The sequence below is a fragment of the Triturus cristatus genome, chromosome 9, assembly GCF_964204655.1.
Source record: "Triturus cristatus chromosome 9, aTriCri1.1, whole genome shotgun sequence".
Classification (NCBI taxonomy): domain Eukaryota; kingdom Metazoa; phylum Chordata; class Amphibia; order Caudata; family Salamandridae; genus Triturus; species Triturus cristatus.
In genome coordinates, this window is record NC_140592.1 from 746,872,465 (window position 1) to 746,892,718 (window position 20,254).

The 20,254-nt window shown below is 45.9% G+C and overlaps 2 protein-coding genes across 3 annotated transcripts in view; one reads left to right on the top strand and one right to left on the bottom strand.

Moving 5' to 3' along the window:
- Window positions 1-20,254, bottom strand: part of MACROD1 (mono-ADP ribosylhydrolase 1) — a 2,692,027-nt gene that overhangs the window by 1,962,769 nt on the left and 709,004 nt on the right. The window lies entirely within an intron of this gene.
- The window catches only part of FLRT1 (fibronectin leucine rich transmembrane protein 1), a 476,852-nt gene that overhangs the window by 387,781 nt on the left and 68,817 nt on the right, over window positions 1-20,254 (top strand). The window contains exon 2 of the mRNA XM_085626019.1: window positions 2,124-3,008. The gene's annotated coding sequence lies outside the window, so the exon portion shown is untranslated. The remainder of the gene's footprint in view (window positions 1-2,123; window positions 3,009-20,254) is intronic.

Genomic DNA, 20,254 nt, shown 5'->3' on the forward strand with positions numbered 1-20,254 from the left:
GGTTGCCTGGGGGTAAGTACTTCCGGGTCAGCTGGGCCCCCTGTGCATGCGCACTCTGGTTGGGGTGCGCGGGACAATCTGGATTAAAGGGGGAGGGGCCAGCGTTTTGACCTTGCCGTAGGCCCAAAGGAATACGCAGAAATGTGATCAGCAATGTGTTTAGACTAGGATAGGAACATTATGTATTAGAGTTTTTTTAAAGCTAGGAATGAAGCAAATGTACCGAATCCTGTCTTGGCATTTCTGCGTAATTGTATATATGAATATAACTTTGTGTGTTTGTTAATAAATACGATTGGGGATCAACGACCCCCTATTCCAAACAAAAACGTTATATTGGTTTTTTGTCACAGTGAGGGGAGGAGGGGGCGGTAGGCCGTACCGGACCGTATAGACTCGATGACATTGGGAGACCACGTGAAAGGAAGTACATTGTGCAGGCACCATCCCTGTTTTTGCATTGTCTAAACATGCTGCGCTCTATATTTGACAGCGCACTCGCCATTAAAACACTAGGAACACACTCTTTGGCTGCAGCTGTTGCCAACACCGTTGAAAACATCGCAGAGCATTCTATCTAACTGCTGATGTTCTCAAAGAGGGCACCTTTACTGCTGATAAGAGAGAGGGCACTGCTATTGCTGATAAAAATTAGTGCAATTGTGATGTGACAAATCACACCATCTCACTTGTGACAACATAAAGGAGCACATTGTCTCATTGCTGATAACATTACATAGCACATAGTGTCACTGTTAAGCAAATATGAGCAGTGTTGACATTCTGACAACCACATCTCGCTGCTCATAACCAAGCCAAGCATGCTGCCTCCCTGACGACCTACTCACTGGACACACGGTCGCACTGCAGATAACATCAGAGTTCAGTTCTGATAACATAAGAGATGTCTCCCTGATGATGGCCTCCCACAGTAAATGTTCTCACTGCTGATAGCGACCAAAGGCGGCCTCTCTACGGACCAACTCATAAAGGTGACACTGCTGGCGATAGCATAAAGCAGCATGACTGCTCAAGTACATCTCAGTGGCGCCTCTACACTGCATAAAAAAACAAAATTAATTTAAAAAATCATGTGCTCATTAACTGAAGTCTTATTTCTCTCGAAATACATCCCGAAACCAGGCTGGAAGCATTCCTGCTGCCATCCTGTATCTGAGGCAGGACGGTAGCTGTGCATGCGAGAAGATGTCTGTAATAAGGGTGCATGTATTACACGCTTGGCTGGCAGCCGGGACGATAACCACATGCATTATTTTCCCATTCACTTCTCCCACGATTGTATAAATAGACGTGTTCCAGCAAAAATCAACTTTCAGCCTGCCGCGCTTCTCAAATTGAAATAAAAAAACATAAACGCCAAAATGGCATTGTTTGAGTCCTTTTTCGCTCGTTTCATTTTCTCTTGGAAAGTAGGTAAAATATTACGTAATGGATGTTTTCAGACTGGTTATCACGTCGGAGAGTGCCTGCATTAAAATACATATTGTGGCTGCAGAGAGATGTTTTTTGCAGGTGGATGTTCATAGAACATGAATCACTTGAAGGGGAAGGACAGGCAGGCACTCTAGGGTGGTCTTCAGGGAATGTGTGCATTTGAGGGAAGCAGAAAATGGAAATATACACAAGCCCAAAAAACACCTTCATAAAAGATACCCATATGCTTTACTTTTAAACGACTACCTAACCCCGAATAAGCCGGTCAGAGCATGCACTCCTTTAGAGCCGACCAACAGCAGATTTAGAAAAAAGCAAATTACTCTAACTGAACTTATACATTTTGGGGTAGGAAACAACTTCTGGAAATTACAGTCAATAAATCTCTTATTTCTCTTATGAACTGTACTTGTAAACACGTATATATTATGCGAATTTCTGTTTTATATTAGGATTGTAAATAATAATGTGCAGCGTTCTAACACACCCGTGCCAAAATAAAACCAAAAACAAAGCTGGTGAACGGAGTGAGGGTTACCGTTTACCTTGGATGAATGTGCCAAGAATCTAATTGCCTTGGAGTAATTAGGTACATTTTAGGTGGTGTGTATTTTGTACAAATTGGTGTTATGCCTGTAAATGCTGAATGTTCTGTTCTTTGTTCACAGATAATAAAAGTCAACAGAGAGCGCCGAGACTCGGTCACACCAGAAAGCGTGGACGACAAAGGCAAGCCCACCACAAAACTACCACGGAGGCCCACAGACGTTGCCAGACCCTCTTCTTCGTCGACGGCACACACGAAAAGAGCAAAACCCCGCAGAAGCCTTCTGGCAGGAGTCATTTGAACCCCAGCACCCTCCCCTGAATCCCCAAATCACAAAAGCCCTGAAATGAGGCATGGGGGCGAGAAGGGAGGGTCGTGGTCTCCCAACTGTGACAGCTTAGAGGCCTTCGCTGAAGGCGCAGGAGCACCACAGGCCAACATCTGCACCTCGCAGCTGTGCGCCACAGCACCCCGCTTTGTGTGCCCCCCTTGAAGTGGGGCTATTCTTGGTACCCCCCACCCCCCTTCGCAGGCGTCTCCTTTGGCCTCGGTCACGCCAGAACGGTCTGGCGCGCCCGCCATAAGCCGCATCTTCACAAGGGGCGCGCCTTTCTTCCACCTGAATGGGAAATAAGCCTTTTGGAAAAAGAGGCGACCGAGGGCGAGGATAAGGCGCCAGAGGACGGGGCCGCGCGGGGTACGAGTGTTTCTGGGAGTGTTGGAGTTCGGGAAAGGAAGGAGGGTGGACGGCAGGCCTGAAGGGAACGCTCAGTGGCACTGAGGGCCAAAGGAGGGAACACAGGAGGACGGAAGCTCGAATGCGTGGCAGTCTTTAACAGCGGACGCGGAGCAGCTGAAACATATTTTATTTAACAAAAAACATGGATTTACAAAATTCTGGATGGACTGCGCACTCTGTTCCGGATCCCAGGAAGGTCTGAGGAACGCGGAGAAGGGAGGTGGAGCAGGAGGGAGTGTCGCTAGGGTCACGGAATCTTCTAGAAAAGTAAGTGGAATAGCAGAGACGCGAGGGTAGGGTGTGGTGAACTGTTGGGCTTAATGATAACAAGATACCAGAGCGTTCTGTGTACATTTGAGGCATATATTCTCCTTTCTTCTCCCCCTAAATCCTCACTATGTTTTCGAGACCTGGTATTTTCCAGTAGTGCAGGCATTATGCACCTGACAATCACCAGGGTGGTATTTGCATATGTGAAGCTGTCTCTATGCGCGTATCTATGTGTGTATCCCTGAAGTTTGTCATGCACTTGTGTGTGTATGAGCACATCTGAAGCCCCCATCTGCTTTATGCACATGAGGTCTAATATTTCCATCAGAAACGTCTCAGTCCGGAAGCACACAGGCCAGGCTTCATGTTCTAAATACAGTGGTGTTTGTACACATCTAAGGCCTAGCGTCCACTCCACTGTGTCTGATGGAGACATGGCTCTGATGGATGGGTTGGTATTTTGTCCACTGTTCTGCATGCATACCGAGGCCTGGCAGCGGTGTCTGCCACAGTGAGGTCCCACACTGATCCCAGATCTTTGCATGCAAAGTTTAAGAAAGCCCATCCGGCATTTATGCCTACTCTACACCTGAAGCCTGGCATTCCCTCTGAGCAAGGTGCATGCCGCAGAAACCGGACATTTCATTAGTGGTGTAGGTGCCAATCTGAGGCATACCATTCCTGTATGATCTCTGCAGGCACATCTGGGGTTTGACACCCCCGCAGTTGGATGTGGCTATCCGAGTGCTGATCATTTCCTGTACTATATATATATCTCAAATTTAACATTTCATTTGCGTTAGGTGCACACCTTTAAGTCCTTACATTTGCCATGTTGTGTGTACAAACCAGATGCCTGACACTCTAGTGATGTATGAAGCCCATCCACAGAAAAGAAAAGTGCCCCTTAGGGCGATGTAATCAACAATATTTCGAAGGGCATAATCCATTTTGTAATGTTTATTTCATTGTAACACAGTTTGTACATTAATGATGTACAGGCACCAATGACCCCACCATTATAGGACCAACAAATAACATATAACAATATTAACAAACACCAAAACTCAAGACCAAACAAAACACAAACTAAGAGCCCTAGATAGTGGTCCTCACTCCCCAATTTGGGTTATCAAACCGTGTGAACCCATAAAGTGGAGGGTCTGCATCAATTTGGTCTAGTATAATTCTAAGTGAGACACAAAAGATACCATATTCCAAGATGCTTCATGTGGTATCTGTTGGTCGGTCGGTCGGTCTGTCTGTCTGTCTGTCTGTCTGTCTGTCTGTCTGTCTGTCTGTCTGTCTGTCTGTCTGTCTGTCTGTCTGTCTGTCTGTCTGTCTGTCTGTCTGTCTGTCTATCTATCTGCCTGCCTGCCTGCCTGCATGTCTGTCTATCTATCTATCTCCTTCACACAACTCCGAAGACTGTAAAGACACTTCTTGTGGAGAGTTTTGACCACACAGCATCCGCCTAGGCCTTTGTGTGCGTGCTACCCTTTTACGTGATCAATTTATGAGATGCTTTATTATCAGAGATGTGAGTTGATATTTACAGGACTTTGCCTTCCTTGTAAAGCGCCATTGTTGCAGTATTTTCTAACCCACATCATATTTTGTCCTAGCGAATTGTTGTAATAGAACCGAAACGTCGACACCAACCAGGGAGAAGCTGGTCTTTGAAAGACAAGACATGTTTGTTGCTTTTGGGCTGCGCTAAGACGAACACTGTTGAGGCCTCTCACAGTTTGTGTTCTGTTTGGTCCTGAGTTTTGTGTTTGTAAATATTGTTATATGTTGACCATATACAGGAAGGGTATTATTAAGGTACAAGGAGTGTTACAATGAAATAAACATTACAAAATGGAGTATGCCCTTCTAATATAAGACAGAATCCAGCCAAAGAGGCACTTTTATGTTATTGTTACGGTAGCCTCTCGAGCAACGAGCGAACCACTCCCTACCATTATGTGCAGATGAAGCCCATCTACGGAATGACATCCGTCCGGTGCTTTGCATTCATATTACAGACCTGACAATCCAGCCCCAGTGCAGCATTTGCAAACTAGTGCCCTAGCATCCACCCCTCCGCAAGCACATCTTAGGACCTGCCACAGGCCCATAATGCTGTGCTAATATATATGGGGCTTCTTAACATTCCCTCGTTCCTTGTGCACATGCCTGGGCTTCAAGTTCTATTTTCATTGCTTATTTTTCCCAAACAGAGGACACCACGTTGCATGTGTGGTCACATATGCACTAGTGTTTCACTTCCCAGTGATCTATATGCAAATCCGAGGTTTTCAGATAGCATTGTCCTGAAAAGTCGGAGATATGATATTCCTTTCTTGGAGCTGCCTGTGCCGTCTTAACGCATGGGCAAGCTGGGCAGTTGCCGGGGGGCCCATGCAGACCATAATTTAACACAATTTTCCAGTAAACATTTCTTAAGTCGAGCCTGGGCAGCGCATGCGCTGCTGCGAGGCATGCAGCAGTGGAGTATGGCTTTGAAGCCTGGCCCACACTCCGCCCATATTTTTAATTGGCTTGTGTCATTGTCCTTCGTAAACGCTGGCTTCTGAGTCGTTATTAGGCTTGTCAGTCCCTCCTTAGTACCTCCTTGTCTGCATTTGTTACCTCCCATAACGACTGGACCTTTAACTTGTCTTGTTACACGGTCTACTTTTTCTTGGCTGTGAGCGCTATTTTGTTTAATGATTTGCCCCTAAACCACCCACTACGTCGCAGCACGCCTCCCGCTTTCATTTTATTTACTAATGGTGGTCTGCTTTAACAATAGCGGCTGCGTTTCTTTCTTTCTTTACTTTAGCAGCACAGTCCGCTTTAAGTTTAGTGGGTGTGCTTGCTTATTTTGTTTAATAGCACCCATGCAGCGTTTTCATATTCATGGAGGCTGCACCCCTTTCTTTAGACAAGCCGCGTCTAACGAAAGGTGCGCGGTCGCTATTAAAGTGAAAGCGCAGCATGGGCACTTTTACAAAAAAAAAAATGTGTTTGTCAACTCGACAAACAGATGCTTTTGTTGTCCAAGGGCCCCTTGCGGAGGTTTCACTTTAATGTCAGCCACGCCCCTTTCTTTAGACGCGGCTTGTCTAAAGAAAGGAGCGCGGTCCCCATGAATGTGATAGCGCTGCATTTGTGAGAGTTTAAGCTATTGCATCGCCAATAGCTCAAACTCTCGTAAATGCAAGACCTATTGCATTGCAAATGCTTGTTATTGCTGTGAGTGGTTGTGTAGGCAGGGCTCAGTGCACTGCTTTGCCCAGAGGCCTACAATGCTGTTAAGCTAGCCCTGGCCTGTGCCGATGTCGGGCCCAATGCTCTCCAATTTCTGTGCATTCGCATCCGATTCCTGACTTTCTACCAGTGCCCCAAGGGCTTCATTGGGGGATAAACTGAGGGAATCTGCCAGTAGAGTGCTTTAGTTGTCACTGATTCACGTAAAGAGTAAACTAGCACGAAGAGAAAGACACAAATCGCAAAAGAATGCCTGTGAGCATGCAATCACAATTTTCTTCTCCCACGCATGCGCCCATTGCGTGGTCTGTTGTTATTTTGGCCTGTTCAGCGTTCCATAGTTTGAGCATAGGCTGTTTAATCTTTCCAGTGAGCACACGACAATGAGCTGTTTTCTACAGCAGTTGTTTATATTGCATATACGCTATACATGTATTTACTCTAGTCTTTAGCATATTAGAATAAAGGGACACAGCAAAAGAGATCCATGTAGGAAATATGCTGTGATTAAAGGGGCAGATGTAGGAAACCGTTTTTCATTCACAAACCCTGCGATAAAATGTTTTTAAAATATACTAAATCTATTTTGTTAGTTGGGAAAGCATTTCCGAACTCGCAAAATGGTTTGCAACCCATATCGAATCACAGTTATGAAGGGGCATAAAAGGAGAGTGCCTTCCTAACTGATAGTCGGTATACTGTGTCAATGGTTTGCAACCACAATTGGTGTCGCAAACCATTGACCAATTACCAACACCTCAACGGAGGTGGTAACTGATTGGCAAAGCAGGAGAGGTCTTCTGGAACCCCCTTCCTTTTTGAGAATCGTGGCAAAGCAGGAGAGGTCTTCTGGAACCCCCTTCCTCTTTGAGAATCGTGTCATGCAACCTTTGTAGGGACCAGGCAGCGGTTCAGTGGACCACAGCCTGCTCTCCCAGTGTATTCCCCACAGGGAAACTATGGGGGATATGTACAATGAAGTGGCAGAGCGTGTCGTTAGCCTCCTTGGCTTAACGACACGCTCCGCCACTTCGGAAAGGCAAGGCTGCACCATATTTACAAGAATGTGCTGCAGCCTTGCGTTTCCCCCTGCGATGGCGCTAAGTTTAACAACTTACTGCCAACGTAGGCACCCTTGCACCAGAGTGCAAGGGTGTCTGTGTGCAGGGGAGGATTGGTTATGTGTAGGAAAGTGTCCCTTCATGCACATAAACAATCCTAAAATGCCATTTTGTAACTTTCATGTGTGCTGCTTCGTGCAGCACACATGAAAGTTACAAAATGGCATTTAAAAAAAAAAAAAGGTTTGTTCATGTACAGGAAGGGGCACCTTACTGTAAATGAACAAATCATGGCATTTTTCTTTTTGTATGTGTGCTGCAAAAGGCAGCACACATGGAAAAAGCAAAAACGAGGAGAAATAATTAATTTCTCCTCCTTTTGCCAACTTAAGACCAGGATTTTCCTGGTCTTAATTTTGGCGCTGCCTCCTATGTACGCCATCCTTGTAAATAGGGGGCAGTGTCAAATACAATGGGTGTTGAGGTGAAACGCCCACCATAACACCCACTGCACGCCCCTTTCACGCTAAGTTAGCAAGAAAGGGTGCCTAATGTACAAGGCAAGGCCCCTATAGCCACGGGAACAGTACAAAAAGTGACGTTCCCGTGGCGATAGGGGCTTGTACATATGCCCCTATGTTCCTTTTTTAAAGAGTCATCAGTTCTATAAAAGGAATACAGGCTGCTCTAAAAAAAAATCCGTTTGGTAATGCAAACACAGTGATGGTGGTCTGCTGTTCCTTGCAGGCCACCATCCCTGAGTCTGTAGCTAATTCCAGTGGGTCGCAAATAGCGACCTGACTAGGAAATATCTTTAGGTAGGTGGTTGTGCGACCCCCTTTTACGACAGATTTTACTACATGACCTTTTAACAAATTGGTCACACCGCGAGATAGGTCAGAAAAAGTTAGTGCAGTATTCGCGACCACTTTTTGTGACCTGCCTCGTCGTTTATCAGGTCCCTAGTCTTAAATTGTATGAGTCTGCCAACAGTGTTTTTATTACAATACAAACAACAGTGATCCTCAAAGAATTAGGATGATGCAAAGATAAATATGGTTCAGAATCGGTACTATATTCCAGAAGTCCAGCCGGACAACTGATTTAATTACTCATAATAAAGAATACATACATATAAGAACAAATGCACGTGGGACACAATCCTGTGTCCGAATAGGACAAGAACATTAACAAAACAAACAAGGCATTTCGGGCAAGACAGAGAGTGGAGCTTATTTAAGAATCCAGTGTTATAAGCTTTTACACAACAGCTAATGCACTTAATTAACACAATGGAGTAACGTGCATGCTATTTTAGAGGGGTCGACGACGTTTCGATCCTTTTAGAGGGGTGCCAGGATCATCATCAGGACTTAAATGTGTTCATGCCTGATTGGGAACGAAATTGCCTTAATAAGTGAAAGAACCGAGGACCGTACAGTGACGGGAGACACTACGAGGAGGGCTCACAGGTCAATGGCTAGGGGCGACGGACCAGTAAGTTCGCCAGTAGCTGGTAGAGTTTCTGCTAATAGGAGGTGTAGAGAATCCAATACGGGAGATATAGGGAGCCACTACGAGGAGGGCTCGCAGGTCAATGGCTTGGGGCGAAGGATCAGTAAGTTCGCCGGTAGCCGGTAGAGTTTCCGCTAATAGGAAGGGTAGAAAATCCAATGTAGGAGGTATAAGGAAGTCCAAGCGATGTTGGGAATGGAGGCGGCGTGACAATGCACGTGATCCAGCCGGGTCATAATGGTTACAGTGAACCAAGTGGCCAAGTTAAATCAGTTGTCCGGCTGGACTTCTGGAATATAGTACCGATTCTGAACTATATTTATCTTTGCATCATCCTAATTCTTTGAGGATCACTGTTGTTTGTATTGTACTACTACCCAAGGTCCTCATTTACCCCTTTGGGTTCCCTTGTTTCTAAAAATATATAACAGTGTTTTTATTGACACGGATTCATGCCAGGAGTGAATGAAAAGCAGCAGACATGGAAAAAGCAAAAACGAGGAGAAATAATTAATTTCTCCTCATTTTGCCAACTTAAGACCAGGATTTTCCTGGTCTTAATTTTGGCGCTGCCTCCTATGTACGCCATCCTTGTAAATAGGGGGCAGTGTCAAATACAATGGGTGTTGAGGTGAAACGCCCACCATAACACCCACTGCACGCCCCTTTCACGCTAAGTTAGCAAGAAAGGGTGCCTAATGTACAAGGCAAGGCCCCTATAGCCACGGGAACAGTACAAAAAGTGACATTCCCGTGGCGATAGGGGCTTGTACATATGCCCCTATGTTCCTTTTTTAAAGAGTCATCAGTTCTATAAAAGGAATACAGGGTGCTCTAAAAAAAAAATCTGTTTGGTAATGCAAACACAGTGATGGTGGTCTGCTGTTCCTTGCAGGCCACCATCCCTGAGTCTGTAGCTAATTCCAGTGGGTCGCAAATAGCGACCTGACTAGGAAATATCTTTAGGTAGGTGGTTGTGCGACCCCCTTTTACGACAGATTTTACTACATGACCTTTTAACAAATTGGTCACACCGCGAGATAGGTCAGAAAAAGTTAGTGCAGTATTCGCGACCACTTTTTGTGACCTGCCTCGTCGTTTATCAGGTCCCTAGTCTTAAATTGTATGAGTCTGCCAACAGTGTTTTTATTACAATACAAACAACAGTGATCCTCAAAGAATTAGGATGATGCAAAGATAAATATAGTTCAGAATCGGTACTATATTCCAGAAGTCCAGCCGGACAACTGATTTAATTACTCATAATAAAGAATACATACATATAAGAACAAATGCACGTGGGACACAATCCTGTGTCCGAATAGGACAAGAACATTAACAAAACAAACAAGGCATTTCGGGCAAGACAGAGAGTGGAGCTTATTTAAGAATCCAGTGTTATAAGCTTTTACACAACAGCTAATGCACTTAATTAACACAATGGAGTAACGTGCATGCTATTTTAGAGGGGTCGACGACGTTTCGATCCTTTTAGAGGGGTGCCAGGATCATCATCAGGACTTAAATGTGTTCATGCCTGATTGGGAACGAAATTGCCTTAATAAGTGAAAGAACCGAGGACCGTACAGTGACGGGAGACACTACGAGGAGGGCTCACAGGTCAATGGCTAGGGGCGACGGACCAGTAAGTTCGCCAGTAGCTGGTAGAGTTTCCGCTAATAGGAGGTGTAGAGAATCCAATACGGGAGATATAGGGAGCCACTACGAGGAGGGCTCGCAGGTCAATGGCTTGGGGCGAAGGATCAGTAAGTTCGCCGGTAGCCGGTAGAGTTTCCGCTAATAGGAAGGGTAGAAAATCCAATGTAGGAGGTATAAGGAAGTCCAAGCGATGTTGGGAATGGAGGCGGCGTGACAATGCACGTGATCCAGCCGGGTCATAATGGTTACAGTGAACCAAGTGGCCAAGTTAAATCAGTTGTCCGGCTGGACTTCTGGAATATAGTACCGATTCTGAACTATATTTATCTTTGCATCATCCTAATTCTTTGAGGATCACTGTTGTTTGTATTGTACTACTACCCAAGGTCCTCATTTACCCCTTTGGGTTCCCTTGTTTCTAAAAATATATAACAGTGTTTTTATTCACACGGATTCATGCCAGGAGTGAATGAAAAGCAGCAGAAGACAGACACTGGTTGCAAAAGAATGCAGGGAACAGTTCCATGAAAGAACAGGTCCATAACACGTATTAATGTTATCTCCAAAGGTGAAGTATCTGCTTGTGTTCAGTGCTTCAGACCTTTTCTGACCATACACTGGTGATGAGTTGTTCAGCTCCGAGCATGTAGTGGCATGTTTCTTCTGCTATGGATTTTTTATCTAGCAGTGTGCTGCTATTTTACCCTGATCAGATTTGCTGGGGTGCATATTATAAGTGTAGGCAGATAATTAGTGTATCTTCTTTGAACATCTAGTAATGAGCTGTTTCTATTGCACATGTTTTGTTGGTGTATTTAGAATGTCTTTAGCACGACAGAGTACAGAAGAAACAGGACTAGAAATGTGGCATCAGTAAATATAGGTTGATTAGTTTCGTAAATTGTGTGGGTTTAACCGATGGATTACTTTCTTTGTCATTGGTTCACGCTAGGAGGGAATTAGCTTGAATAGGAGACAGACATTTCTTGCAAATAGACATTCATGAAAGAGCAGGCCCACAAGTAGAGTTGGATCCTTAACAGGGGCTTCAGGGTACAGCCCTGCCTCCTCTGAGCCGCCACTTCCTGCCCCTTGTCTATGCCCCCAACTGCTACTTAGTTAACTTGGTAGTGTTCATAAAAACAAGACTTTTGTGTTCTCATGAATACTGCCAATGTGCTGGTTATCCCCTCGGTCTTTCCTCGAGGCTCCTGATGACAGGATGAGTAGAGGTGCGGGGGGAGGGGGTGAGGGAGCAGGGACACAATCCTCTTACAGACTGCTGTTTAAAAACACAGCATTCTGTGGGTGGAGGCCGAGACCTACACATGTAACACTTGTCCTATGCACACGCTGATATTATTGACATTTATGCTGTTCCGGGTCAGCATACACACGCAGGAAGCGTCAGAGGGAGAAGAAGCGTACACGCTGAGATACTGACAGGGGGCCGTAATTCGTCGAGAACAGATTGTGTTCGGAGACTACGCACTCAACCAATATTCACCACCCCAAGTAACGTGAGATACACAATTAATCCTGGAAGAGTCTCAAACCGATATGAAAGGAAGGAACATAAATATATAGCCCGGACGGAAGTAGAACTGGCGGGGAGAACGGGACAAAGTAGTCCGCATTGGTGTCAGCCCTGAAGAAGTCGATTGGGATATTTCCCACGACGAAACACGTGTTGGCTGGGCAATATCGCATGGAATAAAAGAACAACAGAACACCAAACGACTTATTATTGGAATATTAACTAAGAAGATATGATCTCACTGTGTTTCTTTGAAGCATGATTGTGACAGAGATATGCAATTTACAGACAGGCACTAAATGTCAATAATATCAGCGTGTGCATAGGACAAGTGTTACAGTTCAGGGTGTGCATTTTTCTCACCTTTTGCAACGCATAGAGAGTGAACAATTAATCATGCACACTCTGGAGGCGTCATTACCACACTTACGTAAAACCACCCCACCTTTGCTTTGCCTAGACTACACATGTCTGAGGGGCATAATTCAACAACAAACCCATCAGGCACAATCCATTTTATTTAGACTTAATAGTGCACATGCCTCCAGCAGCACAGTATGTCTGCAAAACTGGGGCTTTTAGGGCACCTATCAGTACATCCCTTAGGCCAATGAAGAACCAAACAGAGCAGCAGAGTCAGGATCCCAAGACCTGTCCCAGCTTCTGTAAGGGCTGTGCTTCCACTTCTATCAAGAAACTGGGAGAAGGATTGAAGTGCATCTTCCCATTTTTAGGTCGAAGTCTACCAGACAACACAACCGTCTGGTTTGCTAAAGACATCTTGAGGACATTCAGAAAGATCCCTGGGATTGCATTCCGCCCGTTGTTGGCCATTGACTGTGTGGTTTGTAATTCTTATCTGCTTGCTTTCTATTTGCTGGCTTTGTTTGCTTTAGGGTGTACCACTTGGATTCGTCCCTCCCATAGCCCATAACCTATTTACAATATCCTTCCATGACTGCTCGATTTCTGTTAACAGGCTGTTACATTTTGTTCTTACCTTGTCACATTTTCTGTGCTTTCAAAGACAGAGGTCCAATGTCAGGCTCTCTCTTTAGGGAGCTTGGTGTTTACTTTTCTTTTTCTGACTTTAACCCCTTGTGTGCCCCGCCCTTTCCCCGCCCTGTGCCGGGCGTTGAATTAGTGGGCGGGGTTCATGACGAGGTAGTCTCGTCATGGGCACAGCGCAACCGCGGCCCATGACGAGACCATCTCGTCATGGGCGCTCAAGGGGTTAAGTAAGAGGATGTATTTGATAATTGTGCTGGCTCCAGGGAAGCGTTTGAGGAAGGCTGTACAATGTTAATTTTTTTTATAGGACACAAAAACATTTAAATGTCTGTGAATGAACTGTGCAGATATTTCAGAATTAGAAAAGCCAAAATGAAGCACATGTTTTTAGTAATTCTGAAGTGTGGTGGTAACAGATATTTAAAAATGATCAAAACAATTCAATACACTAGGTGATGACATTTCCACTGTGCTGTATACTTTTATCAGTGAAACCGTATGTCTGTAAATATAATGATGATTTCAACTGAAGATATGTTGTCTGTAATGGAAGTGCGCTACCACACCATGCATATTCCGCTCTAGGCCACTCCAAACCACTGCACTTTACTTTGCACCACTTTTACACCATGCCACTGCACTCTGCACCACAGTACTCTACTCCACTGCACTCTACACCACTGTACTCTATGCCACTCTACTCTAGACCACTGCATTCTACACCACTCCAGTCTAAGCCACTTCACTCTACTAAGTACCACTCCAAAACACTTTACTCTATGCCAATACACTATACGCCAATGCACTCTGTTCTGCACCACTTCACTCTACGCCTCTGCACTCTATGCCAAGCCACTGTACACCACTCTAATTTACTCTGCACATTACACTACTTTATGCCATTACTCTATGCCACTGCACTGTACCCTGCCCCACTCCACGCCCCCTCACTCTACACTGCACCAAATTCACTCTACGCCACTTCACTCTACTCTGAAACAATCTTCTCTACGCCACTACACTCTATGCCACTGCACTACTGTAGTCTATGTCACTGGTCTCTACACCACTCTACTCCACGCCACTGCACTCTATATCATTTTAATCTGCAACACTGCACTCTACGACACTCAACTTTACATCACTCTAGTCTGCACTACTGCACTCTACACCACTGCATTCCGCAGCACTCAACTCTATGCCACTCCACTCTACGCTACTATACTCTGCTCTGCTCTGCACCACTCTATGCCACTTTACTCTGCACCACTCTATGCCATTCTAATCTACTGTACTTGCACCACTGCACTCTACACCACTGTATTCTACGCCGCTCCACTCTATACCACTCTGTTCTACGTCACTGTACTCTACTATGAACCACTGTAATCTACGCCACTGCATTCTACGACTCTGCATAGTACTTCACTGATTTCTATGCTGCTGCACTCTGCACCTCTATGCACTGCAACACTCTACGCTAATGTAAATTACACCAGTCCACTCTACGCCACTCCACTCCACTGTTAGCCTCTATGCCATTACACTCTACTCTACTCTGCACCACTTTACTATGTGCTACTCTACGCCCCTGCACTCTATGTCACTGACCTCTATGCCACTGCACTCTACACCAATGCACTCTACACCACCCCACGCCATTGCACTCTACGACTCTCTGCAACACTGCACTTTACCCCACTGAACTCTACGCTACTCTACTTTCACTTCTGCAGTCTTTGGCACTGCACTTTATACCACTGCACTCTACACTACTCTATGCTGCATCACTCCACTCTATGCTACTTCACTCTGCAGTACTCCACTCTACACCACTGCACTGTATGCCACTGCACTCTACGGCACTATACAGTACTCTGCACCACTCTGCTCTGCACCACTGCACTCTACACTACTACACTCTGCTATGCAACACTCTAATCTATCCTACTGCATTGAATGATGCTGCATTGCACACCGCTGCGCTGCACTCTACACCACTTTACTCTGCAACACTCTACGCCAATTCACTCTACACCAGTCACTCTACTTTAGTCCATTGTACGCCATGCTACCCGGCTCCACTCTATGCCACTCCAATACACAACACTCTATGCCACTCCACTCTACGACACTCTACTCCACATTTTGCCAATCCACTCTATGACACTCCACACTACTCTCTTTCACGTCACTAACTTTTAGCCATGCTGAACACTACCCGCTGATGTACAACATGGTTAAAACACATTGCCAAAGCCAATAGCTCTTACATAGGCAAGACATATTGACTTTGCCAATGCTTGTTAATTCTGGCTCTGCTGCTGCTCTGCCTGGTTCCTTGATGGGAATCATGACTCTGGTTCTGATTTCCAGCACCAGTTTCCTGCTCTGGTGTTGCCAGGGAGTCTCCGAGGTGCCAACAAGGAAGCAACGCAAGCAAACAAAAGTGGTGGTGCTTGTGTGAGGGTGCGTTTGTGAGGGATTGAGAGTGAACAAGACTGAGTGAGAGTGAGTGTGTGTTTGAGTGACAAAGGGGATTAAAGTGAGTGTGAGAATGAATAAATGAAAGTGAGTGTGATGGAGTGGCGTGTGAGTGAGGTAAGAGTGAGTAAGAGAAGACTGTGAGAGGGAGTGGAAGTGAGTTAGGGGTGTGACAATCAACGGTGCAGCAAGTTCAATTGCACTTGGGCCCAGAGGCCTGGGGAGACTAATCAATCATATGTATTAAAGCAGAGTGTCTGTGCATCTGGAGTTGTGAGTGAGAGTTAGTGAATGTGCTGAAATGCTTGTGAGCGAGAGAACCAGTGAGTGTGAGTTTTGTGAGAATGTTTGCATTTGAGAGGAACGGAATATGAGTGAGAGTTAGTGAAAGAGTGTAAGAACCAACACACCTCGCCAGACACACGCTGTACCCCATCATCACCATTAGCGACAGCATCTAGTACAACTCAAACCTCCCCCTCACATCGGGCCGACCATTCCATCATCCACTTCCAAATTAACAAAACTACGCAACCACCAACGTCCGCCTATCCAGCCGCAGCTGAGGCAAAATCTCAGAAGCAGACTGGCTTAACACCCTCAACACTGATCAACCCAACCCTACGGACACCCTCAACAAGGACATCATCAATTTCAACAACTGGATTAAGAACTGAGCAGACCCCCATGCACCCATCAAACAATGAAAAACCAATAAGCAGGCCATCTGGTACTCATAGGGCCTTCGAGACTCCAAACAACACTGCAAACAACTAAAAAGAAAATGGAAAGACAGCCACAAAATCACTGACAGAACCACCTACAAAGCTGCACTCAGACGCTACCACCAGCAACTGAGAGACACCAAGAAAAGAGTGCTAGCTGAATGCATCAAAGGGATCACCAACAGCTGTAAAAAAATCTTCTTGTTCATCAAGGACTTCACCACCCCACAGCCTCTCTCAACAGCATCACCCCCTTCCAAGAACTCTGCGAAGATCTATACAACATCTTTCACCGAAAAATCACAAACACCTACAGCAGCTTCGTACACCAACCAGACCCTAGCGATCGCATTGGCAACCTGCCCACCATTATTCAAGATGACCACCTGACCCCATGGAAATCACTCACCAGAGAAGAAACAACAACCACCATGTAGACCATCCACTTGGGGACGCCAACAGACCAATACCCCCACTACGTCTACAACTTTGGCGCATCGCCAATTAGTACTGCTCTTACCCACATCATCAAAACCTCCATCAGCTCTGCCACCTTCCTGGAAGAGTAGAAGCATGCAGAAGTTAACATCTCCCTCAAAAAACCTTCAGCCCACCCAAGCCAAGTGATCAACTTCCAACCGATCTCCCTGATCCCCTACCCAGCCAAAGTGATAGAGAAGGCCATCAACAAGCAACTCAGCCCACCTCGAGCTACATCACCTACTGGACAACACTCAGTCAGGATTCAGAAAGAACCTCACCACCGAAATGGCACTCGTCACAGCCACTGACGAAATCAGGATCATGCTGGCCTGAAGAAAAAGAGCGGCCCTCATCTTGCTTGACCTTTCTGCGGCATTCAACAGAGTCTCCAACACCTCACTCATCAGAAGACTCCACAACATCAGCATTCAAGGACCCGCACTCAACTGGATCTACTACATCCACACGGGAAGAAAGCAAAGAGTCAGGCTGCCACCCTTCATATCGGAGACCAAGTACCTGATCTGCAAAATCCCCCAGGGATCGTCCCTAAGTCTGACCTTGTTTAACGTCTACATGACACCACTCGGCAACATCCTCCGATCTCAAGGCATCACAATCATTTCCTACGCTGATGACATGCAACTGATCCTCTCCCAGATGGACAAAACATCCACCACCAGAACGAACATCACCAACTGCATGACCATGACAGCAGAATGGAGGGAAACCAATAGCTTGAAGCTCAACTCCAACAATAATGAAGTTCTGATCTTTTGAAACAAGGACTCTCCATGGGATGCCATCAGGTGCTGAAAGAACTAGGATGAACTCCAACACCTACCCACCATGCCAGAAATCTAGGGATCATCATAGACACAATGGGGCAGATTTACAAGCCCCTTGCGCCACTTTTAAGTCACTTTTCCCATGTTAAACGTGTCGCAAAAGTGGCGCAACGGGCTCGTAAATCTGCCCCAATAAGTTCAACATGATGGCACAAGTCAGCGCTGTGAGCTCCACCTGCTTTCACTTCCTATGAATGCTATGAAAGATCTTCAAGTGGCTGCCACTGAGCACCAGACGAACCATCACACAAGCACTTATCACAAGCAGGCTTCACTACAGCAACGCACTCTATGCTGGAATCTCCAAGCAGCTCCTAAACAAACTTCAGACCATTCAGAACACTGCTGCAAGACTCATATACAATCTCCCGCGCCGCACCCACACCTCACCTCAGAGCGATCCATTGCCTCCCCATTCACAAACACAACCAATTCAATTCAATTCAAACAACAAAGCCCTCCAAAACACTGAACCGGCATAGCTGAATAGCTCCATACACTTTCACCAGCCTGCCAGGCCCCTACGCTCACTCGCACAATCCCTCCGCATTTACAAAAGCAGAACAGGAGGTCGCTCATTCTCCTACATCACACCCAAAATATGGAACGACCTCCCACAATACATCAGAGCCTACCCTCAATTCTTGAGTTTTGCAAGAAGCTGAAGACCTGGCTCTTCGAATAACTCTGCAGGGACCTCATGCTCACGCACCTGCTCAAGCTCCTGAATACTCTCACGGGTGATTAGTGCGCTCTACAAACCAACATAACGTAACATAAATTAACAAGTCATTAGAAGTGTGTTTGTTTTATGCCTGTATTTCTGCCGCTGGGCATAGCATACGCAAGATCGTTCTTGGCTTATGGTGGCACCCAAAGTAACATGCCGCCGCTGGCCTATTGTAGGTAATTATTTCCAGTGCTTGAAGCAATCTCCGAGAATGCTCTAACAATTAGTATTTCTCCCTAGAACATATAGCAATAAGTTTCTACTTCTACTCACTCTTTGATGGTTGAGTTTGGCACTAATTTGAACTGCTCAGCGTTCCATCCGTTGTACGTTTTGAGCACCGGTTTATGATTAGTATCTCTTCTCTTAGCTTGTGGTAATGAGTTGTGTCTACTGCGCAAACTATCGTGGTGTATTTATTTTTGTTTTTAGCGTGGCAGAGCAAAGGGAAATAGTGATAGAAAATGGTTGTCAGTCAGCATGCAGTGACTAATGTCTCTACTACAAAGATGGGATCTTGTTTAAGAAGAGCAGGCACAGATTGGTGCAGTTGTCCTCTAGAGATTGGCTTTGATTCACACTGAACACGCACCAGTGAGCATGCGCAGATCTGTGGCACAACGGAGAGACTGCTTATAGTATACAGGGATCTTGCATTAGTGAGCACTGGCTCCGATCAAGTTAATTTCATATTTCACTCTACTAATTCACCACGAATCCTTTATGGGTTCCAGAGTAGCGTGCTACTTGCCAAAAAGGCGCTTCGACGCCTCGTCAGGAGTAGTAGGCGCTATATAAATGCAATTACATTACAATATTAGGTACAGGCGGTTTCGTTTTGGTCCTTCATATATCCGTTACATTATTTTTAGACACTTTTTAGAAAAAGTCCTTTTTAGGTCGGGCACAGCCAGAGTGTTCTCCATAAACATCATGAGCAAATAACAAGCACTAGCAAAGCTAACAGGACTTTAAAAAAAAAAATAGTGCTAAAAGTGCTTGGCAATTGAAGGACAGGTTTGAGTATGTTTACGTGGGGTTGTATGTACATGTGTGTTACTGATTGTATGGGCTAAGACGGTGATCGTGGGCAATTGCGGATGGATGAATGGGCAAGGGCCTGTGCCCACTGACGGATTAATATGTGACTGTGCGTGAGCGTGAAGCAGTGGCTGGGGTGGAGAATAGCCTTCACGGTCTAGTCCCTTCAAGCGGCCGGAAGTGACATTAGAAGAACTGTACAACTGAGTAAAATAAAATTAAATGCACTCTCCACGTGCGCACTGAAACTTGCCACGGGAGCTTTCTCTGTCTATCAGATATCTCCACCGCTATACAGCTCCCGCTCATCTGTACCAATAGTTCATCTCTGCCCCCCCGCCCCCCCCCCCCCCCCAGGGCCACTGCACCACTAACAAATACCATCAGTCTGCGCAGACAAGACAGCAATCCAATTGGGAAAACACCTCCTGGCACATTACAGCAACCTAAATAATCAGTCTCGCTCCCTCCCTCTCCCTCGCTGCTTGCCTTGCCAGGGCACACTATGTCTGCCTGAGGGTAGCCTGTTACCAGACTCCGAGGACTATTAAACCCGTAACAGACATGTCTGCGAGAGCCGGAGTGCCAGTCACTGTCACTGGAGAGGATTTCTTTTAACACGCGCTCACCGTCCGCTGTGGAATCGGCTCCAGCGGCTGGGGTGAGGCACTTCCAGATCCTGGTGGTCTCTCTTGGACTGGTAAATCCAACCAGCGAAGTAACTGAGCCCACCGGGCTCTCTTAATGGCAAGGACATGGTCCACCTATTCCCACTGCAGCACCCTGGGCGTCGGTAATTTGGTGGGAGTGTGACGTATGTTCCACTAGGAGCTTTTAGGGAATACCATCTAGAATTTGCAGTGGCGTAGACGGTGGGGGGCGGCATGGGTG